This window comes from Chiloscyllium plagiosum, chromosome 27 (genome assembly GCF_004010195.1).
Source record: "Chiloscyllium plagiosum isolate BGI_BamShark_2017 chromosome 27, ASM401019v2, whole genome shotgun sequence".
In the NCBI taxonomy this organism is placed as follows: Eukaryota; Metazoa; Chordata; class Chondrichthyes; order Orectolobiformes; family Hemiscylliidae; genus Chiloscyllium; species Chiloscyllium plagiosum.
The window spans coordinates 41,999,536-42,018,395 of record NC_057736.1 but is presented as its reverse complement, the minus strand read 5'-3'; the positions used below and the strand labels follow the sequence as shown (position 1 = coordinate 42,018,395).

At 40.4% G+C, this 18,860-nt stretch overlaps 1 protein-coding gene across 7 annotated transcripts in view; it reads left to right on the top strand.

Annotated features, from left to right (window-relative positions):
- The window catches only part of LOC122563745 (thyroid hormone receptor-associated protein 3-like), a 113,403-nt gene that overhangs the window by 1,339 nt on the left and 93,204 nt on the right, over positions 1-18,860 (top strand). For 4 of the 7 annotated variants that reach the window (XM_043717928.1, XM_043717926.1, XM_043717930.1 and 1 more), the window contains exon 2: positions 9,644-9,680. The exons of 2 other annotated variants lie outside the window; for them this stretch is intronic. The gene's annotated coding sequence lies outside the window, so the exon portion shown is untranslated. Of the gene's footprint in view, positions 1-9,643; positions 9,685-18,860 lie in introns of all 7 variants that reach the window. One more of the 7 variants, XM_043717923.1, reaches the window with a different exon arrangement.

The following is an 18,860-nucleotide window of genomic DNA, read 5'->3' as shown; positions in this document are numbered from 1 at the left end:
TGTTTAAACCCCTTCACCTTTTCTCACACCCACTCCCCCCAGCCCTTCTCTTCCCCTGCCCAGCACCTGCTATTCCACCAACCTGGATAACTCTGCTGCCCCATGCCCAAGTACACACCCCCTCCCAAAAAAACAGCTGGTTTGCCCACCCCTCAAAAACCCAGACACCTCATGCCACCCCTGACGGCCAGCTTCCCCCGCTACCGAGTCTTTCCCTTCTCCCCCATTAAGCTGTACCTTTCCCAAACTGAGAGCTGTCATTTTCCCCTTGCTGCAGTTCATGGTGAGCTGCATGCATTTAATAATTAACTAACTGCAAGTTGATTGACTGGGTTATTTTTCTCAGTCTTGTTTTTTCACAACACCTCACTGTCAGACCCCTTTGGCATTCTTGGGTTCCCAAATCTGTTAAATGTATACTGGCTAGATTTTGCCCACTTTGCACCTAGTGCGGGCTTTGTTTGCTTTGTGAATTTAGATGGCTGCTACAAAGAAGTTCTGTACACCTACATCATTATCTGACAATAGAGTTCTGTACTTTAGTTGCCCTGCCCTTTTGATGTTTGTAGTGATAGGACCTTGGCCGCTGCTTCAATGTGTGGTGCTTAGAATAGTGCAGAATAACCCAAATACAGCCTAATCGCTGCTTTACAAAATGCTTCACAGAAATGGAATAAAGCAAATATTGACACAACCAAAGAGGGAGGCTATCTGACCAAAAGATTGGTCAAAGAGATACTTTCTGAGGAGAATGTGATAGAAAGGTTGAGAAAGAAAAATCTAGAACTTGGGGCTTAAATTGTTGAGGTTGTGGCTGCCAGTGAGTGATGAAAGATGAGGTACTTCACGAAACACACAAATCATGGAGGAACCCTTGCAGGTTTGTTTATCAACTTGTTTACTGTCCTGCAGCTGTCAAAAGCTTTGCATTTGTGTGTAAGATAATCCTAAGTCTTTGTGTCTGCACCACATTTTAAATTGTGCCATTTAATTTCAAATGTCTATGTCTACTTGTCTATTAAAAACATCTATTTGATTGGTGCCCTTTACTGATCTCAGTAGTTACTTTGCTGTCTTCATTGTGCTGTGATCCCATATAGGGCTGAGCCATGATTTCTGCTTCTGTTATCTTTGAAGTGAGTCCTGTTGCAAGTGTGTGAAGGCCGCAGTTGAGGATAGGATTTGAGCATTTTGGTGTCACTGCCCTATCAGTCGTACATCCTGCCAGTAAGCAAACACCTTTGACTGGTGTGAGCAACGATCAATTGGATAAGGTAGCAAAGGTTGTCCTATTGGCGAGGTGAGAGAAATAATCAAACTGGACTGTGCCCAGTCTGAAATTGACATGTGATATTCTCTTCTGTCATTTGTTGTGATCATCTCCTGTTTTCCTACGGGGATGAAGGGAATTTCACTGCCTGTTAAAACATATGACGGATTTTGAAAGCAAAATGGTGTTGTTTGGTGACACTGCTGTGTACACCGTTTCAAATGGTTTTCAATGTGTGAAAGGAAAGCAAAACAGTAACAGTTAAAGTCATTGCTGTAAATTTGCATTTCAGTTTTCGTCAAACATGTTTTTTGGGATCAGTAAAACAACATCTATTTCCTGCCAAAACATTAACTCCTTTTGCTATGTGTTCACTTCTTAGGACCTCAGGGTCAGATAGAAATCATGCAACAAGTGATTTATGTGTTACTTTTCTAATGTCCTGTATTACTGCATAATTTGTGCTTTTGCTGTGCCTTTTTCCACAAAGCCTTTATATCCCAATTAGACTGACTGCACCTCTTGCGCTGTGAATTCCAGGGTACTGACACACTGGAAGTGATGCAGCATGTGCAGTTGTTGGACCTGTTGTTTTCAGTCTATAGACCATATCTAATACCAAGCACCAATGAGCTAGAGGCCTAGAGTTTGGCTACCGCCAGCAGACAAGGCTCCTGTGCCTGACTTCAACTCATAGCGTAGCTCCCTGTACTGCATTAGCTTCCATGGATCAGTCACTGAATAGGTCTGAGGGAGGATGTGGAATTCGCTTAATGCCTCAACCAGGATCAACCTGATCCTAAATATTCTTGGAATTTGTGACTGGTTTGTTGAGTTAGAAATATGATTAGCTTTTGAAATGTTGACAGCATAGCTTTTTCATAGATTTACAGTTCTTGTCTTTTTGACATTGGGCTGTTTGCTGGGTTTTTGGTTTGAACCGAATTGCTGATATTTGCCTTCCTTCTCTTGAATTATGCTGTTGTAAGATCATTTATTTCATCAGTGTGTAAGGGTCCCCTGATGTTTCTTTGGGAATACAGGGAGGTTCACTTGCTTTATTCACTGCTGTTTGCAGATCTGAACACAGATCATGGGTCATGAACAGATACTAAAAGGCACCATTCACAAAGGAGCAGGGTATTTTTGCAGTGATCAAGGGCATTAACCCACACTGTAGCAGCCACGCTGAAAATAATTATCAGGTCATTCATCTCAATGCTATGAGATGTTGGTGTGTACAAAATGGCTGCTGCATTTTTTTTGCTTCAATTCAAAGTGAATCACTTTTCATGGATCAATTAAAAGGACCCCTGAGAAATTTGGAAAGGTGATGAATGACTGCAAGATTCCTCTTTCTCCTGTCTTTCCTTTCTGTGCTATTTTGAGAAGAGGATTCTCCTTAGTGGGCAGTACGGTGGCACAATGGTTAGCACTGCTGCCTCACAGCGCCAGAGACCCGGGTTCAATTCCCACCTCAGGCGGCTGACTGTGTGGAGTTTACATATTCTCCCCATGTCTGCATGGGTTTCCTCTGGGTGCTCCGGTGTTAGGTGCAGGGATAAATGTAGGGGAATGGGTCTGGGTGGGTTGCGCTTCGGCGAGTCGGTATGGACTTGTAGGGCCGAAGGGCCTGTTTCCACACTAAGTAATCTAATCTATCCTTGAGAGCATAGAAGGAAAATATTACAAATGTGAATTTAAGTAAGTTTAAGACTATTTGATGGCAGACAGTGGATTCTGAATCTGAAATAGTTTTCAAGCTAGTGAGACACGTGAGAAAGTTCTCAACATTGTAAAGCCTTTGTTTCATTGTCTTTAAGATGCTTTTCTGGAAGTAGGAGTTATTATGAGAAGGTTTCCTCCAACTAAAAGATGTTGGGTGCAGACATTTGTTTGCATTGCAAAGGATCTCTTGTAGAGTTTCTCAAACCTTTTGCTTCTGAGGCTTTGCATCTTATAAGCATTCCAGGAATGTTTTAATGTACGATAGAACATCTGTATTTAGTCTTACTAAATGTGACTTTTTGATAACCAGTGCAGTATTGAGGTGCAGCGAGTGGAGCTGGAAACTTGAAGTAAGAATGAATGACACATTTTTGTGTCATGCCAAATAGATCTTTAAAGCCTACACCATGGTGTTATAGAGTGCTCATTATTTGTTGTTGTTGAAGATAATTGGAAACTTTAAAAATAATGCATGTTGGGGTTTATATTTTTGAATAATGTTATTAGGTATATCTATTGCGTGAGTGAGTTTAAAAAAACTATTATGTATTGGAAATTAGGTGCAATTTCACTTTTCCCCTGCTGTTGAATTAGAGAAAAACATGAGCTAGGCCCTTAACTAGCATCCACCGGATTAAATGTGTGAAAGAGAAAGCATGTGGTTTGGTGACACTGCTCCTCACTGAATGAGTTGAAGAAACTCATTCTTTGACTTTGATAACTTCGTTGTTGGCACAGTTGTGATATCTGATTTTCTGCACTCAACCCCCACGTTTTAAGCATAATGTTGTCCTCCAACCTGACCCTATCCCATCTCTAGTTGCTGTGTTTGTAAAGCGCCCAATAAACTGAACAACCAGATTGAGCACATGTGAGTCGAGAGTGGGGTGCTGGAAAAGATCAGGCATCATCCGAGGAACATAAGAATCGACGTTTCGGGCAAGAGCTCTTCATCAGGAATGAGGCTTGTGAGCTGAGGGGGTGAAGAGATAAATGAGAGGGGGGGGGGGTGAAGTTGGGGGGAAGGTAGCTGAGAGTGCAATAGATTGACCATATGTGAGTTATACACTGCCTATTGGTTAGGTGGGCTGCAGATTGAAACTGGATGAAATCTGTTTCGCTTGGTTATGTAGGCAGATGTTTTGTAACCTTTCCCTTTTCCACCTCTTGAATAACATGCTCCAAGCAGTCCCTTCAGCCCAGCTTGTCATTGCTGTGTTTGTGCTGTACTTTAGCCTCCATACCCGCTTTCCAGTGCCTCCTGTATGTTCTTAATTAGTTGAGTTGCTGTCAAATTCGTCATTCAATAACAATTCGATCAACTGTGGTCCTTATCTGTTTGTGGTGCAGATGTGGTGGCACATTTGAGTGTTATCTTATTGTAACTACAGGGCGACCCCTGTATCCGCAGAATCATTTTCCGCGGTTTCAGTTACCCGTGGTTTATCACAGCCAGAACACATTATAGGGAACATTCCCGAACCAGGAGGCTGCCGGCAACATACATTTCCCATTGAAATGAATGGGTTCACTCCCATCCATGGTTTCAAGCTCTGCGGTAGGTCCTGGAGCATACCTCCCCATGGGTATGGGAAAGAGAGAGGTGCACTGTATATCCACTGTACTTTCTCTTTATTGGCCCATATTAAACATTGATGGTGTAGAAAGCCAAGTTATGAACACTGGATTTTGGAAATAGTGTTTGTTGCATGTTTTTATTCTGATAGTAAATGCACGTTTGCAATAACATTACAAAGGGCAACCGAAACATCTTATTTACTGTGTGCAGTTTTCTGATCTGAAGCCATTGTTTAATGGCCTTTGATTGGAGTGATTTCATGCTGAACTTTGAGAGAGCTGAAAGCATCCTAAACCCGCATTATAGACTGAGCAAATTCAGTAGTTGTAATTTGAGGTAAGTATTAAACTGCTATAGAGCCTGGTGATAGCTGATGATATAACCTGGTTCCTCTGATATTGACAGATGTGCAGAACTTGGTAATAGCTTAGGTCTAGCCTTATTCTTCTGATGCAGAATACCTAGTATAGGTGCAGCTATTGTTGTTTCCTGCCATTTCCACTTTGGAGATGGAGCAGTGTGGTGTTGGTGTCACTGGGCTAGTAATTCGTGCTTTTGGGGCTTGGGATAAAATCCCATCTTGGCAGATGGTGGGTGTAATTTAACGTCAATTAATAAAATCTGGAGTTTCAAATTAGTTTCAGTAATAGTGATCATGAGACCTATTATCAATTGTGTTATGAATCAGACCAGACCTCTCAGAATATAGTAAGATGATAGCAGCCTAGACCCAACTTTTTCTTATTTCAATGATAAATGCAATTCGATTGGTCAAGCAACTCAACGTTAAGCAAATTTATTCAAACACTATAGTTAAAATAAACAAAAAAAGGAACTTGGAATAACTTAACTCCATTGGAAAATTTAACAGGATTTCAAAGTTTGTGAGAAGATTTGTAGCTCGGGTGCTCGTTGCTGTGGTTCTGTTCACCGAGCTGGAAGTTTTTGTTGCCAACGTTTCGTCCCCTGTCTAGGTGACATCCTCAGTGCTTGGGAGCCTCCTGTGAAGCACTTCTGTGGTGTTTCCTCCGGCATTTATAGTGGCCTGTCCCTGCCGCTTCCGGTTGTCAGTTTCAGCTGTCCGCTGTAGTGGCCGGTATATTGGGTCCAGGTCGATGTGTTTGTTGATGGAGTTTGTGGATGAGTGCCATGCTTCTAGGAATTCCTTAGGCATCTGTTGATGAAATTGCGAGGATATCCGTTTTTGGCGAATACCTTGTATAGGTGTTCCTCTTTTTGCAGTTCTGGTGTGCTGCAATTTCATCAACAGATGCCTAAGAGAAAGACAACGGAACGAGGACATGCCGCAACCCAAAGGACTAGCCACACTACCATACATCAAGAACATCTCTGAATTGACAGCCAGACTAGTGCGACCACTAGGACTTATAACAGCACACAAACCAACAACCACACTCAGACAACAACTCACCAGAACGAAGGACCCGATACCCAACCTGAGCAAAACTAATGTAGTGTACAAAATCCCATGCAAGGACTGCACAAAACACGATATAGGACAAACAGGAAGACAGCTAACGATCCGCATCCACGAACATCAACTAGCCACGAAATGACACGACCAGCTATCCCTAGTAGCCGCACACACAGACGACAAGCAACATGAATTCGAATGGGACAACACTACCATTATAGGGCAAGCCAAACAAAGAACAGCCAGGGAATTCCTAGAAGCATGGCACTCATCCACAAACTCCATCAACAAACACATCGACCTGGACCCAATATACCGGCCACTACAACGGACAGCTGAAACTGACAACCGGAAGCGGCAGGGACAGGCCACTATAAATGCCGGCGGAAACACCACAGAAGCGCTTCACAGGATGCTCCCAAGCACTGAGGATGTCACCTAGTTAGGGGACGAAACGTTTGCAACAAAAACTTCCAGCTCGGCGAACAGAACCACCGCTAGATTATTGTGCTGCTAAATAGTAGCTAATTCAATATAGGAACAGTCCATAAACAGACCTGTGGCAAAATGGCAAATTCAGAAAACAAACTGTCTCACATGCAGTTCTCCAGTCCAGGAGGAAAGAACATCAAAAGGCAATTCTGAGAGAAAACTCCAGAATGTGTAGCAGCCATGAGGAATTCACTGCCTTTCCCCCTGCTGAAACCCCAACAACAACTGCTGAAAGCTAAACTAAAAATCCTGGATCTGAGGACTTGATCACACTTAATCAGACGACTTCTATTGTTCCAACTTTTAAAAAAATCTGAATCCTCTCAAATAGTTTATCTTCTCCTAGACTGCCCGTAACATGCCCCCCAATATTTCTCGAAAAGAATCGAGGACAAAACACACCCCTTAAAGCTACAGTATCATGACAACTCGATTGTATTTTCTATTCATACTCTATAGAGTACAACCTTGACTATCTGAACATCAATCATCTGAATTTCGGGTTATCCAAACAAAATCCCAAGGTCCTGTAAAAATGCTATCCATTATCCGAACAATCCGTTATCTGAACTCTGTTATCTGAACAAAATACTCTCTGCCGGTCTCATTTGGATAATCGAGGTCGTTTTGTACTTAGGCATTAAACCAGGGAGGTGTTGGCTAAGCTACATATTTCATGAGCCAGCATCTTCAGGCAGGGTTTATCTGTGGAGGCAAAGTAGAAATATCTAATCTCTGTACATTCTCTGAATTTGCACTGGAGAATAAGGAAAGTTTGAATAATATCTATACTTCAAAGTTGAGTTGGTTAGCAGATTAGCGAGCTTAGCAGCCTCTAACTAAGGTTGAATGGGGAGAGAATGTGAACAGTTTCTCACCCAGTGTTTGAACATCTCTACCTCCCTGGGATTTCAATGAAATATAAGAAGTGCATGAGATTGCAGCATCCTGATTTGAAATGTGAAACATCCAGCAGGATGATGCTAGACTATGTTTAGAAAAATCTATGTCTGGATGAACCTTTTTATGAGCTCTGTTACATGTTTAAATCTCGGAGGCATTGGTCCATCATTGCATGTTGACAGCAAGTTGCAGTGTTGAATGAATTGAATATTATGCACAATGTGTGTCTATTTGTGATGGTAATATGCAACTCAACTTAAAAATTTCATCCATATAATGAGATGTATGTAAGGATAGCGTTGAATATTATGGATCCATTCTACTTCTCTGAAGACCATCTCACCTGTTTATAATTTGGGTAATTGGCTGCATGAGCAAGGAAGTACTGATAATGTGGCTCCTTTCGTACTGAGTTCCAAAGTGAATTACAAACAAAATTTTGTTGTCACGGTTCTTATTCAGGTAGATGCTGTGGCCAGTTCTCCACACAGCTAAATCTCTCCAAGTTAAGTGACCGACCTAATCTGCATCTTATTGTCTTTCACATTCACTTCTCTGAATTGATCACTATATCCTCATTTAACACGTATCAGCATTCACCAAGTACAACCCATCTAGGTTTGACATTTGCCTCAACTATTCAAGGAGAAAGGTAAAAACAATGACTGCAGATGCTGGAAACCAGATTCTGGAGTAGAGTGGTGCTGGAAAAGCACAGCAGTTCAGGCAGCATCTGAGGGGCAGTAAAATCGACGTTTCGGGCAAAAGCCCTTCACCAGGAATACATGCCCTGAATTCCTGATGAAGGGCTTTTGCCCGAAACGTCGATTTTACTGCTCCTCGGATGCTGCCTGAACTGTGCTTTTCCAGCACCACTCTACTCCAGAAACCTATTCAAGGAGAGAAAACTGTCTTATAGTAGTACTTTTTGTGACTTTGAAGCATCTAAAATGCTTAACAGATAATATACTTCATGTAGTCACCATTAAAGGTTTGTGATTTATTTGTTAATATCATTTATTTTTGAGTTTGAATGTTTCAGTTTGAATTGTGGATTTTGTCGATGTTAGAGTTTAATGATTAACATGCAAGTATTTCTGTAGACATAGTGATTTCATTTACATGGTGGGAGAGAGAATCTTTTGAGAGAGAATGGTTTTGTGTTTACATTGGAAGAGGTTTAGGAGTGAACAAAGTAAACAATTGTGCATTAGGCTCCAGAATGAGGATCAGGAATTGATCTTTTTCTTTTGATTAGGGAAATATCTGGATTTTTGTTTTAGTTTTAGTTTGGGCAGTTCGACAGAGTACTTGGCTAAAGGTGGCTGCGTTAGGTAGTTGCTCCTGAGAAAGGAAGTGTAGTCAGAATTGTTAAGAAATGGATCATCTCAATGTAAGCCATTCAGTAAAAGCTCCAGAACAAAAGTGTTTGGTTAAAATGTTGAAGGTGTTGGTTGAAGCTGACTAAGTTTAAGCTTAATCCCGAAGGCTCCAGGAACAGGCTGTCTGATTCTGAAGACTAGGAGTTGAAGCCACAGTTAATTTAAGCCACATAGAAGTATTAGAGAAGAGAATCTCTTTAGTGTGAATACTGTAAAGAGGTGCTTTTTGGATTAGTGGGATTATACTTTTTATCATATGTTTCAAAATCTTTGTGCATGTTATATACACCTAGTTTGCTTTGTTCTGTTTTGTTATTGAGCCCATATCTGGAGCTTCACCTTCTGCCTTAGTGAGAGTCCAACTCATTAAAACAGGACAAAAAACAAAATATGATCTATTCAGCCTGATTTCAATCTGGGATCTGACTCATCCAGTAATGACATTAACTGGGATCATAACCAATATAACAAGTGCAGCAGGCAGTTAGCACACAGGTGTTTTCATTTATGAGCATTTGTACAATGATTTTTTAAAAACCCATTAGTTCAGAGATGGATATTGTTCAGGACTCTTTGAACTTTTACATAGACTGGGACATAGAGATTGGGCCTTCGTTTTACATCCTGTACTCATGACAATGCTTTCAGCAATGCAATACCTCTTTAATAATACACTGTAGTATCAGTTTTGATGTCGTTTAGAGCCCATGACACAACTGACAGTGCCAAATGGGCCAAGCTAATACAATTCAATGGAACTGTCCCTCTTCCTCCCCTTCACTGCAGTGTGTGTTTTTAATTTGCATGAAATGTTGCTACCATCACACTAACCATGAGTTTGTGTTCTTTGGCAGGTTGCTGTGGCATCCTGAGATTGAGCCCTGTTAAGCGGTAGGTAAGCAGCAGCCAATCATTAATGTTAGGATTGTTGATTCATACCAGCGACTGGAGGATTTTAAATCCGAATATTGGTGACTTGTCCCACCACAAGAATCTCTGGTTTCTACAAGGAATATTGCATGTAGGTCCCCACCAGAAACTTGTTTGGATCACCACTGTAGTATGTTGGAATTCATTTCTGAAAGATCTGACATTGACATTATCAACTTCATTTCTCTTCTCAGACTGTGGCCTTTTTAATGTCCCAATAATTAGAAATGTACTTTGAGGGATACTGATGCTTGCAATTGTGATTGAATCTTTTTGTGTTGCTGTTTATAATAGACATAGAAGCGAGTTGTATTTAGCTAATTTGCACAATGTAATTTCATTGTAGACTGGGTGGTTTGATTGCTATAATTTTAGGGTCTGTTATTATTCATTTAATGGTAAAAAATGGAAGATTAGGCCAGGATTGTGGTTCATAAAACCTGCATGTACTTTGCTAGAGTAGATCCAAAGTAGTTCTTGCTCATGTGTTTGTTCAGAGCGATGTGCAGTTAGCCTTAAAATAGAATAGAGCCATAAAGTTGTACAACATGGAAGCAGACCCTTCTGTCCAACCCGCCCATGCTGACCAGATATCTTAAATGAATAGAGTCCTATTTGCCAGCATTTGGTCCATATCCCTCTAAACCCTGCCTATAAATACAACCATCCAGATGCCTTTTAAATGTTGTAATTGAACTATGGTTTTTCCTTCCCAGGTTTGGGTGTAAAACATTGAGAGGGCAGATTCAGTACAAGTTAGATCTACGACAAATGTATCTCTGCTATCAAGATATCTTTACCTTTACAACAATTATAGCAGGCGGAAGCAGCAGGAGGAGTAACTGGGATATTTTCAGGCTATGAGCGGGATATTGCAAGGCTCACTGATTGGATATTAGTGCTTGATAATCTATACTCAGTCCTTTTTTTTAAGCTTGATGACAGTACTAAGGTAGATATAAACTGGGTTAGAATTCAACAGATAAGTCTGGAAGAGGTTGGAAAGACCTGTAGACAGGTGTGTGCGCAGAAGAACGTGGCACATGGAATGCATCATGAAGTGTGGAGGTATTCATTTTGATTGTATAACTAAAGCAGTATATCTTTTGAATGTTGAGAGTTTGGGGAAAGTTTGCCTTCAGAAGTAACTGAATGTTCTAACAGACAAAGGGAGATTGGGCCTAATTTTAAATTATGATTGATTTCCCTCTCTTAGGTCTGAGACAGCGAAGTATTGTTTGATTTACTCCTTTCCCTTTTTATATCCTATCGGCTATTAAGGTAAGCAAGAGTGTGTTTACCAAAACTTGGGTTTTGAATTCCAAATTTTAAACAAAAACTACCCACAACAAAATCCTTGAAGGTGAAATCAAAGATAGGGGGTTAATTTTTAAAAATGGAAAATTGGCGGAATTGCCATGCAGCTTCATTTGCACATATAAGCAGTCAGAAAATTAAGGAATGCAGAATCAAAGTTATGAGTTACAGATTTTGGTAAATGTAGAAGCATTGAAAATCAGTTCATGTGAGTTACAAATTTCCAGAGGTCAGTGCCCAGTAATGGTTTCTTCGGTGAACTGGTCTTAGCGGTGAAGTGTAGGCTTCTTTCCAGCTAACCGTTTAGAGTTAGACATGGATGGTTTGACGTGGACAGCTAGCTCAGCCTTAAGTCCTTCTGTCCCTGGACAGATTAATAGAAATTGATTAGAATCTCAGAATTGTATATTTGTAATTGAACAAGCTCTCATTTCACTCATGAGATTTCATGTACTGAGGGCCCATCTCGTTGTGTTAATTGAAATTGCATTAAGCTAACAGCTCCTTCAGCTTATCCATTTTGACTGAAGAAGCAACTAAAAGAACCCATTTTAACAGAATGGATCTTGGGGTTTTCTCTTGACTGGAACTAACTGGAAGCAGATGGCTCAACTCCAAGCACTTTGTGTTAGCTTTAGCTGAAATATCTATACAATGCAGGGGTTTCTGGAAATAGGATTGTGATTTGCCTTAAACTTTTTTGAGTGCAGCAATGTTGGTCATTTTAACAGGAAAGAATGCAGTTTTTCTGTGGCATTTCTGATCGACATTCTGACTGACAGTTGCTTGTGTATGAACCTCAAAGTGGATATGTATTAAATTAAGTAATGAGGAAGACAAGTGGTGTACTGCCTGTTGTTATGAATGGATTGGAATTTTTTAAGAATGATTTTATACAAGGACTTTGTCACACTTTGAGTACTGTGTGCAATACCACATGCTCCTTATCTGAGGGAGGACATAGCCTGGATGTGATGTGCTGAAAGTTTATGGGGTTGAGTGGGATGAGGGGAGATTGAGCAGCCATGTCTGTTGTTCCTTGGAGTTTAGAAGAATGAGAATTGATTTAATTGAAACATAACATTCTTAAAGGACTTTACATTTAGAGCTAATGGAAGGAAAAAAAACAACTTTTTTCAAACATTGTACACACCAGAAAGCAGTGGATGATCAGTGATTAGGTATAGTAAGGAAAGGTTAATAGCTTCTCAAAAACTAAGAAGCATGGTGGTATTGCTTGGAAGTGGAATTGAACAGAAAACTTGCTGAGTGGTGGAGTAGGCTAAGGGCTAAATGTCCCATTTCAGCTTGACAGCTACCCAGTACAGACTGTGGGGTTAAATGTTGCTTGTGTTTTCTTTGGAAATGGAAGTTCACTTTGATTGGAATAGCCACTGGGAAGGAAGTTTCCACTGACTGGTGACCACCTTGTCTGCACCCTTCCCCATCCTGGATCCAGGGTTATTGTCAGAATTGTGTTGGACTGAGAATAGTTCCACTTCAGCAGCTTCCTCTGGACATGAAAAGAATGCTATTTTGTGGGAGTATTGTTCGGTAATTGTACGTTTTGAAATTTGCTCGGTTTTTAAAAGAATGCGCTGTGAGCATATGAGGTGGTCGTTGTACTGCAGTTTCCGAGTAAATCATGATTATTGCAGACCAGTTAAAGAGCCAGTTAGTCTCTTGGTTTGTGGTGAGAATGCTATGAGGAACTAGGTACCCCAGTCCAATGTGATCTATTCATTGATGACCAGAATGCAGGTAATGTTTTAGTAGATTAAGTGGAAACACCCAGCATTTCTAAGAACTTTTCTCATAAATGTAAAACTAAAATTTTGACAAAGCATATTCACATCAATGTCTATTGTATTGGCAGTCAACATACCCTCCTAATCTTTTCAGTCACTGGAGAGCTGAAGTATCTGGTCCCTTTTTTTGTGTAGTTGTCCACATTCCTTAACTTGAAGGAAGAATTTAGAGGGAATGCCTGCAACAAATTCTGTGGTTGAATCTGGATCCCAGTCCAAAGCAAGCCAGTTTCTTCAGTTCTTTAAGCTCAGAATTCAAGTCTGAAACATGTTAGCAAGTGTTCTGTTTTTAAGAACTTTTTTCTACCTTTCCTCTGTTTCAGACCTTCAATCTTGTTGAAGTATATTTGCACTGCCAGCAACAATACTTCACTGGCCAGACTAAAGATATTTTCAAATCAATCTATTTGGAGATTATTACACACCCTTGGTCATACTGGAAGCTGAGTCCAACCTGTGAGTAATGACAGGCCAGATGTATTACCAAAAACATTGTATTTGAGTAATTTCCTGCCTTCTGAACAGACCCGAGCTTGGGGCCATTTGGAGAGCCCGATCAGCAGAAACTCTTTAGAGCAATCGGTCTCGAGTCAGGACTTGAACTCAGTCTTCTGTTCTGTGTGACCCTGTCTCACATACAAACAGTCCCTTCCAACTCTACCCCAGATTCTTACCCAACTGGACCCAAGCTTTTGCCAAGTTAAATTTACTCACTTTGAAACCATTGGGAGTATCTGTCAAAATTGCCAGACCCTCAGAATTTGAGTTAAGACAAGAGCTGTCTGATGATGGGGATGCTGGGCAATGTGTTACATCTGCTATCTCCTTAAGCAAAATACAAATCGAAAGTTTAACTTCAAAATGGAAGATCATTGCTTTCTGAATTGAATGATAAATATTCAGAATTTCTTGGGCTGTTAACTTGATATCCCACTTTACTCAAGTAGCTGTGAGGGAGTCCTGACTATAGGGTTTGTTGGAGTAATGCAGATTATTTGTTGATTTTGATGTAATAATTTCCTTTCTCTTTCTGTGCAGTGGGAGTAGAAGCACTTTTCCAAATGTTAACGAGTTGGTTTACTCACTTGCTGTTGTAGGTCTGGGGGAATTCCTACACCCTCCCTACCCGATCTTTGGAATCTTCCAACTTTCTACCCAGTTCTCCCAAATCATAAAATCAGTGGCAGCTATGCTGATGCCCACTCCAGGGTTCTATCTAAACTAATCCCAATCATTTCCCTTTTCACTTCATTTTACAGGGAGGAGTATCCAGATAAGGCAACATATATATTGATTGCGTGACCGTTACAATCAGCAAGCATCAACAGTAAAGATTAAGCCATCTGCTGTTACACAATGAATGTTCTTAACCTTGTTAATGGGCTTCTCATAATGAATACCTTGCACCTTGTTAAATTGACCTTATATATTGAATGCTTCTAATTTTGTTAAATGACTCTTCACAATGACTGCTTTTCCAACTTGTTAACCCATTACCCTTGCCTTCAGGTCCTCATTGTTAACTGTAAGTTCTTATCTGATCTGCATCATGCTCAGCTGAACCTTGTTTCACAAAACTCAGAACTTAACACTTTCCCTACCTGCTTATACCCTATACATATTCTCATTCCCTTCTTTATCATCTCATGATAACCGGACTCTGACAGCCAGTATTTAAGCAAGTTATTGAAACACAACATACACTGATTATAACAAAACTTACTAGTCCATTGCAGTAAATAGAGTTTGCAAAATCTGCTGTGGAAAAAAATTCACCAGTAAAGTTCTTAAAACCACAGTCCTTAATGACCACTGCAAGCCCTTCTGCTCTTGCTCTGCTGTTAAATGTAACAAAGCCAACTGGCTGTTGTGATGTTAGGTTGATCAGTGAACCTTCATATCCTCTAAATGATCGAAAGACAAGATAAAGCTCATGTGGTTTAATGTCCATAGAAAGGCCACCTACAAAAAGCGTACCAATCTCCTCTTCATGGTTGTTAGCTTATTCACTTTTCATGCTCATGACTGGGGAGCTGATTGGATCCGTTAGATCAGGTTGTGGAGGGCAGTGGTCTGAAGGCGTGCTTACCTGTGAATGGAGAAACTCTAAAGATATTAGGTACTGAATGTATCTCTGCATTTCCTGTCTCGTTCCTTCCTTACCAAGGTGGATATCAGTATGAAGACAGTTACACATTTAACTGCACTAAATTGTGTCTGCCTGTTTCAACATTCTTAGTCGTCTTGAAGTCTTTTATTCTGTTTACTATTTATGACATCATCAAATTGGTTTACAATCCATAAACTTCTAAATTGTACTGTCAAAGCAATTCAGTCAATTATAAACATCAATCAATAATCCTAAAATCAAACCCTCAGGGGACCCCATTCAGGTTATTAGAAATAATTTTCCTTTAACAAATTGATACTTGGCCAATGTGAAAGCTGTCAGGAAAAGTATTTCCAAAATTTGGAACAGCAAGAAAACAACCAAATGTTTCCTGTGCTTTAGCAATTGAAGAAGCAGTTTCGGTTCAGATTTAAGTCTCAAATATTCGTGGAAAACAAATGTTGAATATTTTAAACCATGTTCCCCAAATGAAACTTTCCAAATAAAAGTCAGAATTACAGTGGCAACTTTGGTCGAGATCAACATGCTTTGAATTTGCAATATGAAGGGGGCCAATGAAATCATAACACTAATTAACAGAACTGAAACAGCTCAGCCTCAAGTTCTCATATTCTCGAAAATCTTAACAAAACATCAAACTCAAAATGCAATCTTCTTTTTGTGAACGCTCTGCATTAAAAACACAGCAGCAGCAAAGGTATTTTAATACAGTACCCTCCTCTGGCTAAAGCATGACCACTGACTTTTTTAAAACAGGCATTGTAGATTTGAAGCAAATCAGGGGCTCAAAGTACTGAATCAATTTGTTTTAAGGTTGCAAGTTTGATAATTTTAAAAAGGACATAATATTGTACAGTTTCATTGTAAAAACAAAATCTGCCCCATTACATAGCCCACAAAACACACTAAATTGAGATCCTGTTTCAAACAAGGCAAAACAGTTACTTAAAAGGATTTTCCAAACCAGTATTTTAACAAACCAAAATTTTTACATACCAAACACAGCATGGCACAATTGAGATTGAAACTTTCCTTTTTCATCCCAAGTACTAGTACAACCATAATTTCAGCATTGCTCATTTTTATTTTTGTTTTTTTTTTGCATCCTCTCACTGAAATTACACTTATAAAAAGAGAAAGCCCTTGCAGCGGACCACATGGCTCTGCAATCCAAGCCACGCTCTTCCCCCAGAACAAAACTCGCAGAGCCTCAAATTTTGCCACTAGGGAATCTTAACCCATTTCTCACTTTATTCCTCACAAGGGGCACGAGCTGCAGTTAAACACAGGGGGCTTGAGTCTTAAATTAACCCACCCAGAGAACTCAAAACTCAAATTAACCCACCCCGGGGAGCCAAACCCCAGTACTGTGCCGAAGACTCGAATCTCTGCCTGTCGGCGTGCTTGCAAAACTGTCTCTCTCGACTGAACTAATTACCGTTCAAGGAATCTGTAGAATAGAGAGCAATTTGAGTGAAGGACCATCTCTGGCACACAGAAATATCGAGAGGGACAAAGGTTTAAAATTTTACCTTGTGGGCCCGTCTGTCTCGAGGTACCAATGTTCCGGGTGGCCGCTGACACTGTCCGATTGTAACCAGTCATTTGGATCCTGCTGACTACACCACTATTGTCATCCTGTTTCCCCCCCTCAGTCGAAGCAAAACGCTCAGAGACAGTATAGTTTTATCTCCTTCATCTTTATTCCGGGCCCTAGAGGGAGAGAGAATGATCACCCATGTGCACATGGATTCCCGATCTTCTCTCGAACAACAGTTTCTCAATGAACTATATAGTCATTTTACAGGGAGGAGCATCCAGATAAGCAACATACATATTGGGTGAATGTTGCAGTCAACGAGCATCAACAAGAAAGATTAAGCCATCTGCTGTTAAACAATAAATGTTTTTCCCTTAACTGGCTTCACATAATGAATACTTTCCACCTTGTTAAACTGACCTTACATACTGAATGCTTCTAACATTGTTAAATGGCTATTCATAATGAATGTTTTCCCACTTTGTTAACCCATTTCCAATACCTCCAGTGCCCCGTTGTTAACTTGCAAATCTAAATAAAATGAGAAGTGTGCCAATCCTTTGCTATTGGGCCAAGTCGTGATTTTCTACAGTGAAAGTGCACATTAATCAAACTTGTTCCACCAGCGTTCAATTATACCTTAACTCTACTTACCTGGCTTTGTTCCTTATCCATTAACATTCTCACCTAGTACGAGTCATCAATCTCAGCTTTGAATTTCTCAATTACTTCCAGTTTCAGTTGCTTTTTTTAGATGAGCAGGGATTCCAGATTTTCACCAACCTTTGTGTGAGGAAATACTTCCTGACATACCTTTGATGGCCTTGATCTAATTTTAAGATTGTTTCCTGGATTCCCTCATTACAGGAAATAGTTTCTTCGTTACCAGACCAACTCCTTTCATCGTCTTTAGCATCTCCAGTACATTTAACCATTAATCTTCTCTACCTACAAGACTAATTCGTGCAACTTCTTCTAACCCTTTTCGTCCCAGTATCATTTTGGTGCATCTGGGTTGCACCCCCACCATGGCCTGTATATCTTCCTTGTGATGCCTAAAGATTTACAAACTTATCAAAATTAGTTCACGTAGAGCTTTGTATGGTGTTTCAACTGGCAGGAGAAGTGTGATGGAAATTGAGTCCCACTGCTTCACAAGCCATATCAAAGTTTAAATTCTTTTTCAATCACCAAAAATAGTAACTGGAACAAAGCATACTTGTACCGGGCTTTTCAATAAACTCAAAATAGCATGTTCACTACAGGCAAATGTGTTTCGAGCAAGTGACGAACTAATTATCAACTAAGCCCCATGTGAATTAACCCCCAATATCCCCCTTCATCCCAAACACACACACATTATACACAGAAGGACCAAGATAATACATGACTCTGCAGGGTCATTGAGGATGGGGAATAAAAATAAACAAAGAAAGATAAAAGTCTCTAGGTTAAGGAGGGGGCGGGGATTTAGGCAGCAAAGTTGGCTTGACACTTTGGAGTTTGTATAAAAAAAATTCTTTTCAATGGAATTTGAATGCTGACGGTTGCAGAATAATAGAAACGTTTCAGACGAGACTTCAGATGAGATGGAAGTAGGAGTGCTGATATTTGCAATCTTCAGGTTTCTTCAAACCACTTCGCATAGAGATGGAGCATGCTGTGTTCAGCTCTAAGCTCTGACTCTTATTGACTGAGATGGTATTGCTTGTCTTTGTAAACTTCTCGAGCAACTGCCCAGTCTGTGCAGAGAAAACATCCATCACTTCAGCCCAGAGGCTGTTGCTAGGTCACAGGCTTGGTCCATGAGGGTATTCCAGGTATATTTGGTCAACAATTAATGCAATAAGACCCCACTTCTATCTCATTTTCAATGCTTTTCTGAACGCAGTTTTCCATGGGTGCTTATGTTTTGTAAACCACAAATAAACTACTGTCTCTTGAACCTTTTGACTTTCCAGTTCTAAGCAATCACTTGCTAAATCCTTTGCAAACCCAGTAATGTCCAAATATGCCCATATTCCAGTTCTCATAAAACATAAATGTGTTCCCAGCAGCAGCTCCATAACACAGCTGCTACTTTATGCAGAGGAACCTTGATTCTCCGAACGAGATGGGTGGGCACTGTTTCGTTTGGGTAATTGATTAATCGGTTAATTGATTCAATGCCTTTCCTCTAGGGCTCGGAGTATTCTATTAAGTCTGGTCACTGTTCAGGAGACTGCAGCACAGCATACCGCGCGTGAAACCCCTCCCCAGCCCCCAAAAAAGCCCTGTCCAACACCTCCCCTCGCCCACTCCTAAACCATGCCTAACACTGTTCCCCCCCTCCACCCCCAAACCAA